At 46.1% G+C, this 17,088-nt stretch overlaps 1 protein-coding gene across 4 annotated transcripts in view; it reads right to left on the reverse strand.

The window, feature by feature from the left end:
• NHS (NHS actin remodeling regulator) overlaps positions 1-17,088 on the reverse strand; it is a 249,242-nt gene that overhangs the window by 30,974 nt on the left and 201,180 nt on the right. The window lies entirely within an intron of this gene.

The raw sequence follows: 17,088 nt of genomic DNA on the forward strand, positions 1-17,088 counted from the left end.
TTTCTTGACTTTCTCTTATTTTTCCTGGTTCAAAGCGAAAACACAATTTGGTGTGGGGTGTGAAAAAGTGCAGAGCCTAGAGGGGGTTTTAGCAGCGAGTGAGGACGGAGCCTACGTGCTCAGGGACAGATCGCCCAGAGCTACCACACCGCCGGCTCCTGCACGCGCAAAGCCAAACCAGCGGCTGCCACATCCTTATTAAAGCACCTTGGTTCTGAAAGGCAAAACCATGATCTCTTCCACACAGGCTGCACAGGTGAGCTACTGTCTGCCAAGTTTGTGTGCGAAGCATCGCAAGAAAATGAATTCTGACCGAGACCAGTTCACCTCAAATACCAGATAATCCGGCAACACATCCAACTCCATCATGCATATTAGTGCATAAATGTTTCATTGAGGCAAGTGCTGAGTCTGATGTGAGATTTATTTATAGCCCTGCATGTCTCAAATGTATGCTTCCCCTAAGCACTTGTGTCTCTGCTGTAAAATCTAGGGGGCTTAAGCCTACACGGCTGGTAAAAACCTACAGTCACTACTCTGCTGTACATGTCCCACATTTTGTGTAGTATCAGCAAGATCAGCACTTTCAAAGCGGCTTCTTCTGTGGCTGCTGCTTCCAGGGATGGTACAGGGGGTGTCTGGGCCTACCCAGTGGGGACAGCAGCCTGAGGGGCCAGAGCCTGGGGCTCCTCTGAGGTGGGACAAGTGCCTGACAATTCCTGACAGTGATGGCTTTCTCTTCTGACACCCCTGTGCTGGGGGCGACATCAGGTGACAGGAATGGGACAGACCATGTTTCCCCGTCCTTCTGTCCCCGGGCCTGCTGGTGTGCGGTCCAGCTGCCCCAGGACACCGGAGAGCCGAGGCAGGTAGCACCTGGGCCTTGGCAGGGCTTTGTAACTATGCTTCTGACAGGAGACAAGAGATACCCAACTCCCACTGAAACAGAAAACTGCGTGCCAAAATCCCTGTCTCCTTTTCCTCACCGCTCCTGTGTGTCTTTGGGGTTTGTTCAGTGACAGGGTGGGATCCCCCCAACCTCAGTCATGTCTTTTTTTCCTGCTTTCCTGGTGTGCCCACAGTCACGGGGTGACTGACACCCATTTTGGATGGTCTGCTCCTTGGTTACTCCTCGGTGGGATCCCACAGTGGAAAACATGGTTTGCAATGGCCTTATGCATCACTAGGACCTATTATTGCTATTTCAGAGAATTTTGTGCCCTGTGCGTCTCCAGCTCAGGATGGGTGTGAGGAGCAAACGTCAACAGCACCAGCCCTGAGATGTGGTGGGGGAAGCTGGCCTGGACATGGAGCCCGGACCACCACATCTGCACCACCACCGGCACTCACGCATGGAAATCAGAGCTGGCACAGCTGCACCTACACGGGCTGCAACCACCCTCTGGAAAAGCAGGAGGGGAGACACAACAACACAAGTTCAGCCCTTAGCTACATGACAAGAGCACGGTTATTATGCTGTTCTATGCTCACGGATGGACAATTTGCAAATTTTTCAAACTCAGGCAAAATGCAGAACTTCACTGACAGCAGAAGCTGTTGAGAAAGACCGTGATCTTATGCTCTTTGTATTGTTTTACTTCTTGCCGGTACGGTGAAACGTTGCATGTTTCAACCACAGTTTCTTAGTGCATCCCTGTGACACTTCTCTGCCTCCTGTTATGCCACACATATGGAAATAACAGCTATTCAGGAGAGAAAAAATGGACAAGTGGACAAAACCCCATCCGTATTCAGCGTTCACTTATCCGGAAAGATGAAAATATTGGAAAGCATACAATTTGGATGTCATTTTCATGTGCAGATCCTTGAATTTTGCATTTACCTGGTATCCAGTTAACTGGCACAAAAACAGACACAATTCAAGAGGGCTGGGAAGTCTGTGATTCTTATACACGTAAGAAGATTATGCTGTTAAGCAATATGCACTTCTGTGAAGAGTGCCACATGCTAATCCCATTCTTGGCTTTGCTGCTTTCAATCACTGCTGGCGGTGTTTGAACACATTTTTAACTGCTTTCCCTAACTCTGTCAAATAAGTTACAGTGGCCAGATTGGGACTTGTTATTTCAAAGTATTTCAAAGCTGTCACTGCAGGATAGACGGTAACCTCACAGAAATGCACAGCATTTTATATGTTTAACGCTTCATTCCTGCGAAGCTTCTCTTGCCAGTGATTTCTTCCTCTCCTTTTATTCCCGTTCTCCAGACTATGTTTTCCCCTGCCTCCAAGAGTGGCTGGGAAAGAAAGATCTTCATGCTCTCAGCTACAAAATACTGGCAAATATAGTCACAGACAGAAGGTTTCTGTTGGGGTTTCATTAATGGAGCTGCCCTTCTCACCCATGAGCCAGACTGGAGAGATGAATGGCATTTTTATTCTAGGTGCACATGTCTAGTTATTATACATCTCTATGAATATGTGCAATGTGTGTACGCCCCCACTCCTATCACACCAAGCTCTGCAGTGAAGAAATACTCCTGGGCACACTGCCCGTCTAATGCATGGTGACAGCAAGCACTGGAGGGAGTGCAACACACTTATCTATTAATAAACATCTGAAATGCTCAATAATGTATGCATAGCCATGGTGTTTCTAAGGTCCTCGTTCTGCCACAGATAGCAGGAAACCCATCAGGGCAAGCAGGTTAGTAAGCGAGAAACAAAACTGCTAACATGGTCCAGCTCTACTCCCGGAACAGCTGACTACTTATGACTAGACAAAAGTTTTTTCAGTTGTGCACTTGTATGCCTTAAAGTAAACATTTAATTCAATTCTGCTTCTTCAAAACTGCGACCCAGGTGGGAAGTGACTCACACCCCAGCTCAGCGGTTCAACCAAAGAGTGGGAGTGATACCACAGGCAGCATTGGTGTTGCCTGCAGGGCAGGCAGACAACACCCAAGTCCTGCCTGGCAAGCTTAAGGTTGATGTTAGGTCAACTGCTCTTCAAGATGAGTCCACATTCATTTCCATTTGCTACCACGCTCCACGAGAAAAAAAAAAAAAAAGCCAATCAGCCAGTAAAATAGCAAAGGCATAAACAGTGTTAATGAAAAAAATTGCCCAAATCCAACTAGTTTAAGGCTACTGGACCTAATGGTAGGGATGGCACGTTAGTTCTAGGGATGATATGACATCAGACACATGTACATATATACCTGTGCTTATGTACACACATGTCGTGGCGTGTAACTGAAATCAATGTCTCAAGATCCCCTTCAGTCTCACATTCTTAATTAGCTGAAAGCACTTCTCTCAATCTGACGTGCTTTCAGCACTCGTCAACACAGCTTTCTTCACAAGCTGACCCCTCACATTACTCCCACTCTTGATGACACGCAGCAAGATAAAGCCTCTTGTCTCCAGCAGTGTGGTGTATGGTCTCTGCAACGCACTCAGTAAGCAGACTTCTATACATCCTTTGCAATTCTCTCTCACTGCTCCTCTATTTTTCTCCTGTACGGACTCATCCCCTCATCCCAAATCACTATTAAGCTTGCCCTAGTTGCTCCAACAGGTCACCATCATGCTCTCCCTTTTAAAACACAAAAGTGTGCTGTTCACTGTGACGTTGCTCTCAGATCCATCACCCTGATTTCATATGCCAGCACTCAAGAACAAAGCTTTACAAAATTCATTTACTGTTCTACCTGCCTTGGTTAATGTTTACCTTCAAGATCTTGTGAAAAAACATCCTCATGTTCCCCAGCAGCCCATTTCTTCATGAACTATTCTATCTACTCCATACACACTTTTGTCAGAGGTCAGTGTTTCAGCAGTAGTTGTAATGCATCTTGCCTATTCCCCTACTCAAAACATTCAATTCCCCTGCATATTTCTCTGAATATTTATACTTAAAGTGGGCCAGTACAAGCCTTTTTCATTCATGCCAAGGATTCTGTTTTCAAGACCAGAGGCCTGTACATCATAGCACCTATTTCCACATCATCATCCACAACACGAAGAACCTATGCTGCTGTAAAACCCCAGGAGCCTTGAAAAAGCACGGAGGAAGATGACAACACAGAATACCTTGTGTTCGGCATGTTGAAAGATAAGACTCAGATGACTTATTCCAAGTACAGCAAACATATTCCCATTTTCCTTGAAATCTTTATAATCAGCCGCCTTCCATCAAAGCTGTAAGAGTGAGTCTCCATCAATCTCCGTGCCTTCCCCATCCAGCTCTCAAGAGTGTCGTTTAGCATTGCACCGACGGTGCAGTGATACACACGCCTGTCTCATAGACAGCAGATTGAGGGCATCGACTTATTCTGCACAGGGCATCAGACGGCCATCAGCAGGTGACAGCATTTTTGTTTACTACTGACCTGTGCTTCATTCAAGATGATAACCTATAAGAAATAAAGCCTGGTAGCCCCACTGCTTAATCTTATTAGTCCCTGATGTGGCTTCCCACAGGTAACGATGAAGTCACTGGTCTGGAAGGGCGAGACACACGCTATAGAAGAAAAACACTATGAAATGTGAACAGCAAAACCAAACCAAAGACACGGGTTACAATTTGTATCTAGTGTAAAAGTATGGGCATGTTTTTCTAAGAATATTTTCCCCATTATTATTTTTAGTGGTTCCTGAGATCCCATTTATCATATGTAAACTTACAACATTCATTATCTGTCCTCCAGAAAAAATGAACTGCCTTTATTATTTGTGAATAATGATAATTGTCATTAGCAAGGTGATTATGATTAAGAGAGATTAAGAGTTAGAAAACAGGGTGGTTTCTGGGTGATGGGGACCTGAGTGCATGTTGGAGGTGGAAGGGAACGTCCCATAACGAAGGTTTCCCTGGGAGGGAGGAGAAGGAGAGAGACACTTTCCTCATTGGCATATTTAAGCCCCTTAGCTTCAGCAAATATCAGGGGGGAAGAAGGAACCAAGGTCAGAAGCTACTCCTGAGCAAAAAGCAAGACTGAAGAGTTCAAAAAGAATAAGCAGGGCCCCTCTTCCCTTCCACTGGCACTGCACGTAGGCTGAGAAACGAAGCCCCCAAAATTCAGGAACAACAAGCCATGTGTTAAGAGCAGAAACGGTGGCTCATGTTTCACACTTTTTCCTCCCCATCAGTCTTTTTCAGTGTGCTTGGCTAGATGCCCTGAGCACTGCTTAACTGCAAGTTGAAGTAAGTAGCAACAGTTTCTTCCAATTATATTTAGTAAATACCAAGCTACTGTTGCCACACATGCTCCTCTGAATTACTCACAGGCATCCAGGGAAAGACAGAAAGTCAATCACCTCAGAGGGACCGAAGGCAACTCTTTTTTTGTCCCCTGGGGAAACATTCGTGCAGCTCCTGCAGCCCCATCACTCCCTTCCTGCAGAGGCACTGAGACACATGGCTCGCTCCCAGGTCTCTAATTGCTCCTGGGGTCATGGCTGCACCACTGAAGCTTCTTCCTCGTAAAAGAAAAGCAGCTTGTGTCTTGGCCCAGGCGGCAACAATCACGCATGCGACACCACTGGGTTATTCCCATGCCACCCTGATGACGGCCCAAGGCTGGCCAAGCACAGGCGCAACGCTGAAGATACAATTAGTTCACCAGGTAGCTCTTCCTGCGTCCTTCCAACAAAAGACTTCCCCAGCTCAGCGAATACCTAAGTCATTCATCACCACCCCTCTCAGATGTTCTTTTTGGCCTCAACCCCACAAGTGATTTATTGGAGCGTACAGTTTTGTACAACCCAGTTTGAACTGGGTGTGCAGAGCACCTAGCACAAAGGAGCTCAGGGCGACGAGGGGGAGGTCTTATTTCAACACCGTCTGGCAGGATCCTTCTTCAGTCCCACCTCTGACAGGACAGTTCTGTAAAACATTGCAGCAAGCAGGGCCATAAGGGTTCAGAGAGCCACTCTGAGCAGCCAGCTGGGAAGAAGTAACACGGCTAGCCAACTTGCAGAGTTTCAGTTGTTGAAATAATACTAAATGCAGTCTTTGTTGTTTCATACAGGGGAGGAGAGCTGTCTGAAAATGTAGATTTTCCTCTCTCCCCTTCGATGCTTTCTCACACAGACAGATTTTATCCAAAAAGCTGAAGAAATTCAAGATGGAATCTTGTTAGCCTTGTAAGATGGGGAGAGCGCAACAACCTTCCCTTCCTCAAGCCCTTGGCTCCCTATGCAAAACCTACTTTAATCCATGGGACACCGTGATTGCACAAACTCCAGTGCATGCAGCAGCACCTCATACTCCAAAGGCACATCAGGAAAAATGGGTCCACAGCTCGTCCATTGCACCTGGGGGATGCTGCGCCAGCAAGGACATATCCCAGAACTAGCCCCCGGGGCACCAGATCCTACACAAGTCTTGCAGCCTTTTGTCAGTGACATTGTACACCTAGACTTCAAAGCAAATAGCTTACGTCAAGATAAGCTATTTTCCCACTGTTATTATTGTTTGAATAATATGTTCTCAGCTTGCTCACCTTAGGTACCAACATTTTTCTGAGGCGTTGCACTGTTTTTCTACTGCGTTTCAGGTCCTTGCATGCCTAAAATGGCAAACAATCACCAAATGGTAAATGCTAGCTTGCATACCTAACCAGCTGGCGAGCACTGTTAGCCACATCCCCTTGCATGACTCTGCAGAGGATGCAAACCTGTTACCATGCCAGCTACAGAGCCTCTACAGCTCATGCTAACCAGCTAACCCCTAGCTTGGATTGAGACATCACAGCCGATGGCAACTAGCACAGAAAATGCAGCTAGAAAACATTGAAGCTAACATAAATTTTTAAGCATTTACTTCTTGTAAAGGGTCATAAGGTGTTAATAAAGATTATAACATAGACTATCCCTTATTGTTACGGCTAATACAGCTTTATGAGTCCAAACCATATCCTATTGTTTGCACTCACATTTATATTGTTAAGCCACATACTTATGCAGAACTGAGTTCTGATTTATTTATCTATCTATTTATTTATTTATTTTTAGCAGCCACAATTGCTGAAGAGCCCCGGCATTTGTCAGATGCTGCAGGGCTCTGGACCATTCTCTGTCAAGAGCTTTCAGTCAGGACATAACAGCAAACAGCAAATTCTCGCACATTTTTAACTCATCTGTGCTTGTGTGTGTGTTGGACTCAGTGCAAGGCAGCTTTCAACACACGGGCTTTAGCATAGCAAATACACAGAGTGACAAAGGGTTGCTAGCTTAACGTACACATGAAATGATAGCCTTTTATGTGTGGTCGGACACGTTGTTATGACCATATACTGAGTACTGTACATGAAGTGTAAAAACAGAAAGTGTGATGAAATGGGGATGTTTCCTTGCAGCCAGCCAGAACCAGCGCAAAAATGCCGGGTGCCAATATCCAGAGGTAACTATCAGGAATACTGCTGAGGAGTGACATCGGCCTGCAACACTGGACAGGAAGCTTTCAAACTCTAAATTGCAAGCAGTGATGAAAATTAAATAAAAACAAACGGCAGGAAATAATCCGCTTCAAAAGCCACAGGAAAAGAAATTAAGCCAGGATACACTTTCCGGAAAGGAAAAAGGAAAGGCAAAAAGAAGGGAAAAAGAGCATTGTCATTAAAAGGATCATGCAGGAAGTGTAAGTAAAAGATGGGGTCCTCAAGTAGAAAACGGAGTTTGACCTTAATGTATCACGTGCGGAGCGGAATGGTGAATCACGGGAGAAAGCACCCTTGGGAAAGGTAGATTTGTTCACAGGGAGCAGAGCTGACAACACTTCCAAGCAGAAAGAAGCAGACAATGGAAGGTAATAACAAAAGTAACTTTCCCCTCGGGAGATTCGTCTCCCCGGAGTACTTCTATAACTAGCAGATAGGCTCCTCTCTGATTTTGAGTATGAATGAGACACAGAGAACTCCGCAAAGTCCTCTGGAGGAGCCTGTCCTGCCCTGGTCACCCTGGAAGGACTAGAGGAAGATGGACTGTGCTCAGCTGAGGTGCCCCAGCACTGCCAGGCACGAAGAAGAGAGATGCTGCCTTCGCAGGAGACCGGGATCACCTCAAGTGATCACTCAAAATGTGAAGCATTGCCCAAGAGACTGAAAAAATAAACTCATTTTTATGAAGAAGGGGACAACCGTGCTCAGAAATGTGAGATGATAAGCTGGACCAGGGGTCAAATTTTGCTGTCCTTACCCTGTCCTCTCCCAGCCTCTGGACCCTGTGGCTACACAGGGACATCAGGTCTGGCCCGAGCTGGCACCCTCCCACTTTACTGCCTTCTCCCTTCTCCTCTTTGCTGCTCTCCCTTTTGTGTGGGTTTTCGAAGCAGCATTAAAAAAAGAAGTGCTGGAAGAGGTGCCAGACTGCACTAGAGGCTGAAATGCTCTACGCAGTGAACAGCAAAAGGCAGACGACACCCACGGATACAGCCCAGCCCTGATCCGGCAGGATGCTGTCTGGGGGAGGTGGCAATCAGGCTTCACATCCCATTAAATCCCGTAGCATCTGCCAACAGAGTGGGGGGAGCCACCCCAGCCAACTTTTTTTTTTTTTATAATATGTATATTTTTTGTTAAGTCGGAGACATTTTATATACAAATACAGATCAGTTTGCAGCCATCTGCTTATTTTCTACGTATCATCTCGAGTATTGTTAGGGTGTTAGAGAGAATATGAAAACAAGCTCTTATCTGTGCCACTAAGCTTAAAAATGAAAAAAAAAAAAGGAGAGAGAAAAGAAGAAGAAAATACAGGAATTGGTATGCAGCAAAAAGGAAAGAACTGAGGCAGCATTTTCAAATGGTGGTGGCTGTGGTTTGGAGATGCAGGTTGGTCCACTAGGTGGATATGCAGGCAGATCCCAGCTCTGGCCCTGGGCATATCACCTCCTGCCCTTCACAGCCATTTCTTCTTCTCCCAGGGACCTTCTAGCCTTGCCTCTGTTCTTTCTGCTATGTGTCTTAAGGGCAAAAATCAGCCTTTTCACTTAACACACACAGTACTTACACAATAATAGGCCCCTCATTTCATGTGCTATTCCAAAACGATTTTTTTTTTTTAGTGTTATATTCCTCCAGATAAAAGTAGGCTTTCCTACTTTTTAACCTTGACAGAAAAGCTGTGGTGTGTGTTCCCTGTCCTGTGGTTCTGGACCCACAGGATGCCGCAGCACAACAAACCTCTGAAATTTGCAAGCAGCTCCAAAATGCTGGCCTGGATAAATATCGTGTGGTTCATTATTCAGAATTAACCTGCCATGTTCAGTAAAGAGACAAGAGCCAGCTTGGCTCTCTGGCTGATTTCTACCAGAACCCCAACCCACGCGGCACGGGGAGACGCATGAATTCACTAATCAATTGCCAGGTTTAGTATCACTCGAGGTTCTTCTAACTACTCCCTTAAAATCGCAGCTAATTCTGGAAAATCAGGATTGTTTCCCTGACTTGGCAGTTTGATAATTCCATCTTCATTTTTGTTCATATTAGCAAGTATCGATTTCCTGTGGGATGCAGTAAATCTGAGCATAGTTAGTGTGGGTGAGGTCACTGCTTGGCGATCTCTCTGTTACACAGTTACATCTGAGGTTCAGGCGTTGGCATTCTTAGCACACTTTGATTTTATCCAAATGATGGGATTCTATGCAATAGTATAGAAGAAAACATTTCTAAGAGGTACAGCTACTACTTAGCTATGAAAATGGCAGTCAGGGAGAGATTAATCTCAGTGTTTTTCATTTGGATTTTCTTTTTTTGTCTTCTATTAGCATTCTGACTCCTTTCCTCATTGTAATATTTGCTCATCGCTAACATTTTACAAACACTTCAATGCTTCTTCATTTTCCAAGGGACAGAGCAGCCTGCCAACATTTAGTACAACTCTTCCTACTTTGTGTAAACGTTTAGACTTATTTCTGGGATGGAACAGCTACGGCAAATCTTCTTTCAGTCTGTCAGGAGAAAATATCTAAACTTTGAGGATTCTCATTGTGACCCAGAAAACAATTTATTTTGCAGAAACTTTTACAGGACAGTGGAGTAATTTTCAAGCTTTTAAGAATCCCAGTTCTATGGCTATTGATATCTATGGCCACATCCATGATAACTAAGGGACCTATTTGTTAAAGGGGTGGCTAGAAGATGCTCATATTGCTTCCCCTTCAGCGCCTTGTGGAGACTCAAAGAGTGTAAGATCCCTGCAGCCCGGCGCCTCCCAGCAGCTGGTTTCACTGTCATAGCTGCCAACGACAAGAGTTTCATCCCAAATTTCGTACCAGCAGTCTTCCAGTTTTCCTGGTTTTATGTCTAAACTCCGCTTTCCTCAAGTCTCCAGGCCGGGCAGCTGACTGCGTGCAGGAGCTGTGTGTGGGAGCACCAGGCGGCGTACTGCACACGCGAGCTCACCCACTTCTGGCAATAATTCAGCATCTCGCTGACTCCAGCTGTGTTATCTGGGGCCATTTTCTGCTCTCCAACTGTGAAGGTTCGTTGGGTTTTGATATGTTAAAATTACTTTTGCCTTTCTGCAATACATTACGCTGGCAAAGTGGCTGCGGCTACACCGACATAACTGCATTTTAGCAGTAAGCCTATTTCCTCACACCCCCATATTCATCAAAAAGACACGTTATGCTGACAAATGTTAGCAGGGGCTTTGGCTGGCACAGTTATACCAGTCAAAGATCACACAGTTTTCAAAGCTTTGTCCAATACCTTTGTACAAGCAGAAATGGGTAATGAAGAAAATGGGCTTAGATACATTCAGTTGGACTTGGTAAGGGAAAAACAACCTTTTAGGGTCTGGCTACATGAAAGGGATTTAAAAGTGTGGGATGCTGCTGCACTACAGCTTTTACTCCCCGGTCTTGTTGCCTGAAATTTCCTCCCTTGATCTTTTCCCGTTTGACCTACTTAGTAAATACTTCTCATGCCCAGCTGAAGACCTTTTCCAGAGGTCATAAGGTCTTTAGAGATGTTTTGTGTACCAAATCCTACTCTGATAGCATACAGGACACAATTTATAGCATAAATAAAGCTTATTGCATCTCTTGGAGGTATCCCCAACTGCACAGTGCCTCTGTTTAAGCAGTAGCTGCCAGAAGATGGGGGCTCTGTCTGCCTCCAAAAAAGTTCCCAAGAATCCTGAAGAGACTTCGCTGTGATACTGGCATCAGAAATCATCAGGGACCTGCAAACTGACTTGGCCATGGAAACACCAATTTCCTTCCTTCATTGTTCAGCTGAGAGGATATCGCATGGCCACCTGATGTAGAAAAAGAGATCACAAAGAACAAAACAGTTACCGTGCTCTAGCCTCTACTGATTTTGTTATGTCCCTCCAAATGTATTAGTTGATATAGCAGAGCTACCGTGCTTCTGCATGCATCGCTGCTTCTGCTAAGGTTGCAGTAAAAGCCTAGCTTCCTTTGCTCTCACTCCCTTTATTTCCCAACTTGCTTTCCCAACTAGATGTAGGTGTGATGAAGAGGCGCTGCAGAACAAGCAGAAGAAAAACTGAATGAAATGTAAAATCTGCATTGTGGGAAAAGTGATGTGAGCTCAGGGCATGGAGCTGCAGTAAAACAGTCTGACACATCAGTCAGCCACTGAATAGGGAAATGCATCCAAATTGGCTAAACCCTTTTTGGTACATTTATGTAGTGATGTACGACTTACAGGTTTACTTCTTTTTTATTTTGCCTCATATGAAACAGGCACCCAGTGATGCCAAGACAGCAAAGTGGAGCAGTCAGTCATATATTGAGATAGAAACCACTCTTCTCCAGCCTGTCTCAAAGCTTACAGCAAATCGTAAGATTTGGGTTTGGGCACAGCCCTGCAGCTTTGGATTTGTCTGAGACCAGTGACACATATCCATGCATTATTACAGGATGAGAAAGATAACACAGCAGTGCATGCGCAGGTTGAATTTCAGGAGACTGCCATTTGAGCAGTGCACACCTCACGGTTTGAAGCCCTTCCAATGTATTACAGAAGGGGTTCACTTCTTTTTCCTGTATTACAGCTGCAGCACCTCAAAACAGACCATGCCTTCCCAAAATGCTTATTAACCCCAGGCTCCCGGATTGCACCTGCTCCCCCTGCCACTGGGAAAGAAGTAGGATGTCAGGTGAAGCTGACACTTATTTTGTTGTTATATGATGTACTGTTTCTCAGTTAATTGAAAAAGCCATAGAGTCGCAGGATTGTTTTGATCTGTAGTAAAAAAGCAACCATGCGCTACAGTCAAGTCCCTAAAACACTGCTGAATAGGGTGTAGCAATTATTGTGGGCTTGACTCAACATTTGGAGTTAGACAGTGGAAAAAAAAGGACTTGGTGGGGTGGTGCTGAGAGAGAATGTCTGTGGCGGACCAAGTGTAAGGGAAAATGCATCTTTCCCTTATCAGCGTGCCTTCACGTGCTGGTTTTTGAAGCAGGCAGCCTGGCACAGAGGCCTAGCAAGGAGATGCTGTGCACCACACAGCCAGCCTCACTGCGGGGGGTGGCTGAGCTGAATCGGGGCAGTGCTCGGGGCTGCTGAGAGCCCACAGTGCTGGGGATGCACCACTGAGGCCTGCAAGTGCCGCCACAGCAGACAGCACACCATACCTTGTCAGCAGGCCACAGTATTGAACAGCAATAACTTTCAGCAATAACTAATCAGCGTCACATGCAGAGGCTTAAAGATAGAAAGTGCTGCAGCTCTTCCACGATCAGCCTGCAGCGCAGAGGCCGAGCTGCTGGGCCGGCACAAGAAGCACCTGCACGCGAGCTGTGCCCTTCCCTTTGGCAGCTACACGTCCACCTCCTCCTGCTCTATGGTACCGGTCCCTCTGCAGCCATCCGGCCGGGCCATGAGCTCTGGTGCTTGTGCCTGTTCCACACTGATCCCCGACACATCCTCCAGCTCCCTTCGGAGAAGCAAGCCGAGGCTCGTTTTGGCTGGCTCAGGAGCGTGGGCACGGCCAGCACTCCATTCACCCACTGTTTGTGCACGTCGAGCAGGGGGACGTATCTGTGTCGGCCCACGTCGAGCACGACACCTTTTCATTCATAAAAGACAGCCTGCATCTTTAATCGCTTTGCCAGAATAATAGCGAAGAAACAAACACTTGATTGCCTGCGTTATCAGACACTATTGGAAAAGTCTAGATAAGGATGCCGAACAACCTTGGCTGATTAGTATTCCACATGCAAACGCTTCCCCATAACCCGGAGTCATCTGTATCCCGGCAACCCTTAAAATTTCATTCTCACTGAATTGCCAGATCTTTATCAAAATATAATTACAGTCTTAATTTGGAAGATAAATTTTGATTGCCTGTGCAGTGCAAAAAAATAAAAAATAAATAAAAAAAACATTGTCAGGTACACAAGAGCTGAGGTACAACGGGTAAATGTGAATCTGCATACTCTGACATTGGTGCATCACCTTTCCTCTTAGCAAAAGTTGGTGCTGATAACTAGCAGTGAGGTTATGCCGGGGGAGACAGGCAGGGAGGTGAAAAAAACAGACTCCTGATGCCATCAAATGAACTTCTAGCTAAAAACAGGGGAAAAAAAGAAATCTGCAGCTGTACGTGAAGATTATCGCTATTATGAACATTGTCTGCTATTATCATTAGAAGGTGTTCGATGTGCAGCACTCTTGTGTAAACCTGGAGGAAAACACTGGGCTTTCCTGAGAGAAGGGGAAATTGTACAGAACCAGCCTTTTCTCCCAATGCTTCTTCTCCTCCTTCAAACACTGGCAGAAAACAGCACAGTGTTTTACAGTTATTTCCAGAGGGTTCTCAAAATGCAAGGGTCACAAAATGGCTTCAGATTTCAGCAAATTGTTCTCGTGTTTGTCTCAAACCTAACTGACAGCTTTTAAAAGCACTCTCAAAAGCAGCCTCTGAGGTTGATTCATGCCAATAAGATCTGGCATCGAGAGCGTGGCTGTTCGGAGGCTGAATGAAAGGGGGGCTGTTTTCCAGCAGCGATGGTGGAGTCCTACGCATAGAAGCTGCCACCAGCTAAACGCCTCATGTCTGCACAGTTTGCAGGGCACAAAATAGCTGTTCCTTCACTTAGGTGTGCCAACATCTTTTATTCCCCAAAATGACTGAAGATATTAAGATTCACGCGTGTATCACAACGGACCAGAATCACCCATCTTCACTATGTGCTGTTACTGTAGTGTATAGTACTTGATCCCACTCCCACCTGCAGCAGATGCAGAACCAACCTCTACATACAACATGAGGATGCAGTTGGAAATCCCCGTCACTTCAAGGGTTATTGCCAAAGACATGCTGCTGTGTGGGGAGTCACTCCTGTTACTTCCGAGAACTGAGGCGATTACAAGGATTTTTCCCAACTCAGACATGTAGCCTAGAAAAAAACCTCCCAGAGGAATAAAGCCACTGTCTGCTCTACCAACAGAGCCCAGAGGAGAAGAGACAGCCTGGTAGGCAAGCCACTGAGGTTACCTAGTTTCTGACTTAGCAGACTCCAGCAGTCCGAAACCACTTCAGCTTTACCCTGTTGAAATGCCAGGGGGGAAAAGATAATTACTTGGATGGCAATGGCATCAATGCAATTAGACGCTTGACCTTAGTGTTTCTTGGTCACACGCACAGAGTTGAACTCATTGTTAAATTTGGAACAGGGAGGTTCTTCTTTTCCTCCTCCCCCACACGTACTCACCAGGACTGTGAATTACTTGTACTTTCTCTGCAGTGCTGATAAGGATCCCTTCCTAGGACAACGTGATCCCATCCCTTGAAACGGACTTCCTCGCCTCCTGTGGTGGCTTTGGTACCCAGCCTCAGTCCATTTTGTTATCTACTTTTATAGCTTCAATCACCATTGCATGCCCCATAAAACCCAGCTGTACCTGACACACCTGTAACCTTGAACTCACTCCCATGGAGCTTATGCTGTCCTCTCCTGGGAAGACAATACAAGATGAGAACAACTGGCACAGTAAGTAAATTCTATCACGCATGCATACAGAAGGATTATCTTGGAGACAGGAAGTCATACTGTGCCAGAGTTACAGGAGGAAAAATGTGCTTCCTCGTGGGCAGTGGTCAACTACATCACACAAGTGAAGTTTTCTTCCTTCGTGCTCCACTGCCTCAATCCTCTCCGAGGAAACCACTCCAAACCAAGTGTGGTTTTGACCAGAGTCTGTCATAAGCAAGCACGGCTGCCAGCTATAAGACCCAAAGTTCACTAAAGTTCAGAAGGATGCTACAACCTTTGCAGTCACTCCTGTGCACCGGCTCCCATTTCCTAAAAGTCATGTCCACTCATGTGGCAGTGATGCTTTTGCTGACTGTATCAGTAGAGATTTCTACAGCTGAATGGGCACGGAGACTCGTCCCCTTGGTGGCAGGACCTCAGTGGGGTTGTGTCGTACTGCAGCAGAAATGGAGGGCAGGAAGGAACCACGAAGGAACAGTCCGGTCCACTTTTCAACCCTGAACCACAGCTAAGGTGCTATGAGGAGCAGGTGAGGTGCCTACCCCCAGACACAGAAGTGAAGAGTTTCCTATAGTGAATTTTGACTCGTGTGACTGAACCTGTCCTAAAAAGGTCAAAGTGTAAGGCCAAGTGCTCTAAATTGGAGCAAGCATTTCTAGACCACCCCAACTTTATTCTTACTTGTTCTTCAAAAGCCTCAAAGAAAGAGATCCCACAGGCTCTGTAGCCTGCCTGTCCCAGTGCTTCATTTCTGTTTGCACTTGGAAAGGTCTTCCTAACCTTCCCTGCTGCAAAGTCAGCTGGCTCCTAAGGGGGAAGGCTGCAGAAGCGGGCTCAGCAGCTGCAGTCACATGCAGCTCCCCTCTTCTTTGGGTAGCGAATTCAATCTCCAGAGCCATGAATTCGCAATTTCTCTCCTCAGATGAACTGAGCTGACACAACCAAGCCAGAACTAGTGCCCTGGCATACTCCAGGCATGGGGCAGGGGGAATATGTGAACCTCCAAAGGAGGATGATGATGAGATGCTTATTCCAGGTGCACAGTTCTTTGCTCACCTTTTTAAAATGCATTATTTTCCTGCTGGTGAAGGGTGCCACACTGAAATCCAAGGAAAATAAAGTTGCCTACCCACAGCAGCAGATACAGTCTAGCAGTGGAGAGATGGAAAGCCTCCATATGCCACGGTGACTACTTCGGTACTGCCTGTTACCCATTCCCTCCACCTGCCAGGCACACAGCCCCCACATAAGCCCTACCAGCGACAAGCAAGCATCTATCTGGATGAAAACCAGACCGATACGAACATGCCATTTTGAAAGCCTGGCTTTTGGCTCCGAGTTGCATATTCCAACACTGAGGCTCACACTGGGAGGACTGGCAGAAGAGAAAGGTTACCAGATTTACTTTCCCTCTGCACCATGGCATGTTGCAGGGGGAGGAGTTAAAAATGACCTTCTAAAAGCTGCCAGCATCTTCATGATAGCTGGTAAAAGAATGTCTTATTCCTCCCAGATGGTCTTCACTGAGAGCTTTCTCAAGGGCAGTAACAGATTTCCCAAGCCTTTATCATCAGCAGGAACCTCCTGAAGGAACATTTCATATTTGGTAGGTATCATGATGTTCCCATTTCTCTTTTACGCATTCTCAAGCCCAGATTTCCCAGCTCTAAAAACACAATTGCCACGATAGGTTGTAGCAGGAGGTATGTGGTTATCACATACATGTCCCAAGTTCCTCGTAAGCAAAACTAAGGTCTGGCCTCCTCAGATATTGCTCATGTTCTCTTGGATGAGAAGACAAGCAAGTCTTACTACTGGCAAATGGGAACTCAGAGAGGATATTACACAACTTCCACAGCCAGCTGGACTCTCGGCATTACAACCTCTGCCTTCTTACCATGCAGCAACAACAGCAAGCACAAACCCAAGCTGTGCCAGCGGCACCACCAGAGGAACATTTGAAAATATAAACAGGGGATGCTCTTCCCTGTCTGCCATTTCAGCAAAGCCTCTTCACCTTTGAAGGACCTGTCTTAAAAACCGTATTTATCTGAAAATGGTTTGCCTGCTGCTGATGATTCCAGGAGCTGGTGAGCAGAACAAGCCCATGTGCTGCCGACTGGCCACGGAGCAGCCTGGCAGCCCAGCG

Source organism: Anser brachyrhynchus (genome assembly GCF_964034855.1).
Source record: "Anser brachyrhynchus genome assembly, chromosome: 1".
Taxonomy (NCBI): domain Eukaryota; kingdom Metazoa; phylum Chordata; class Aves; order Anseriformes; family Anatidae; genus Anser; species Anser brachyrhynchus.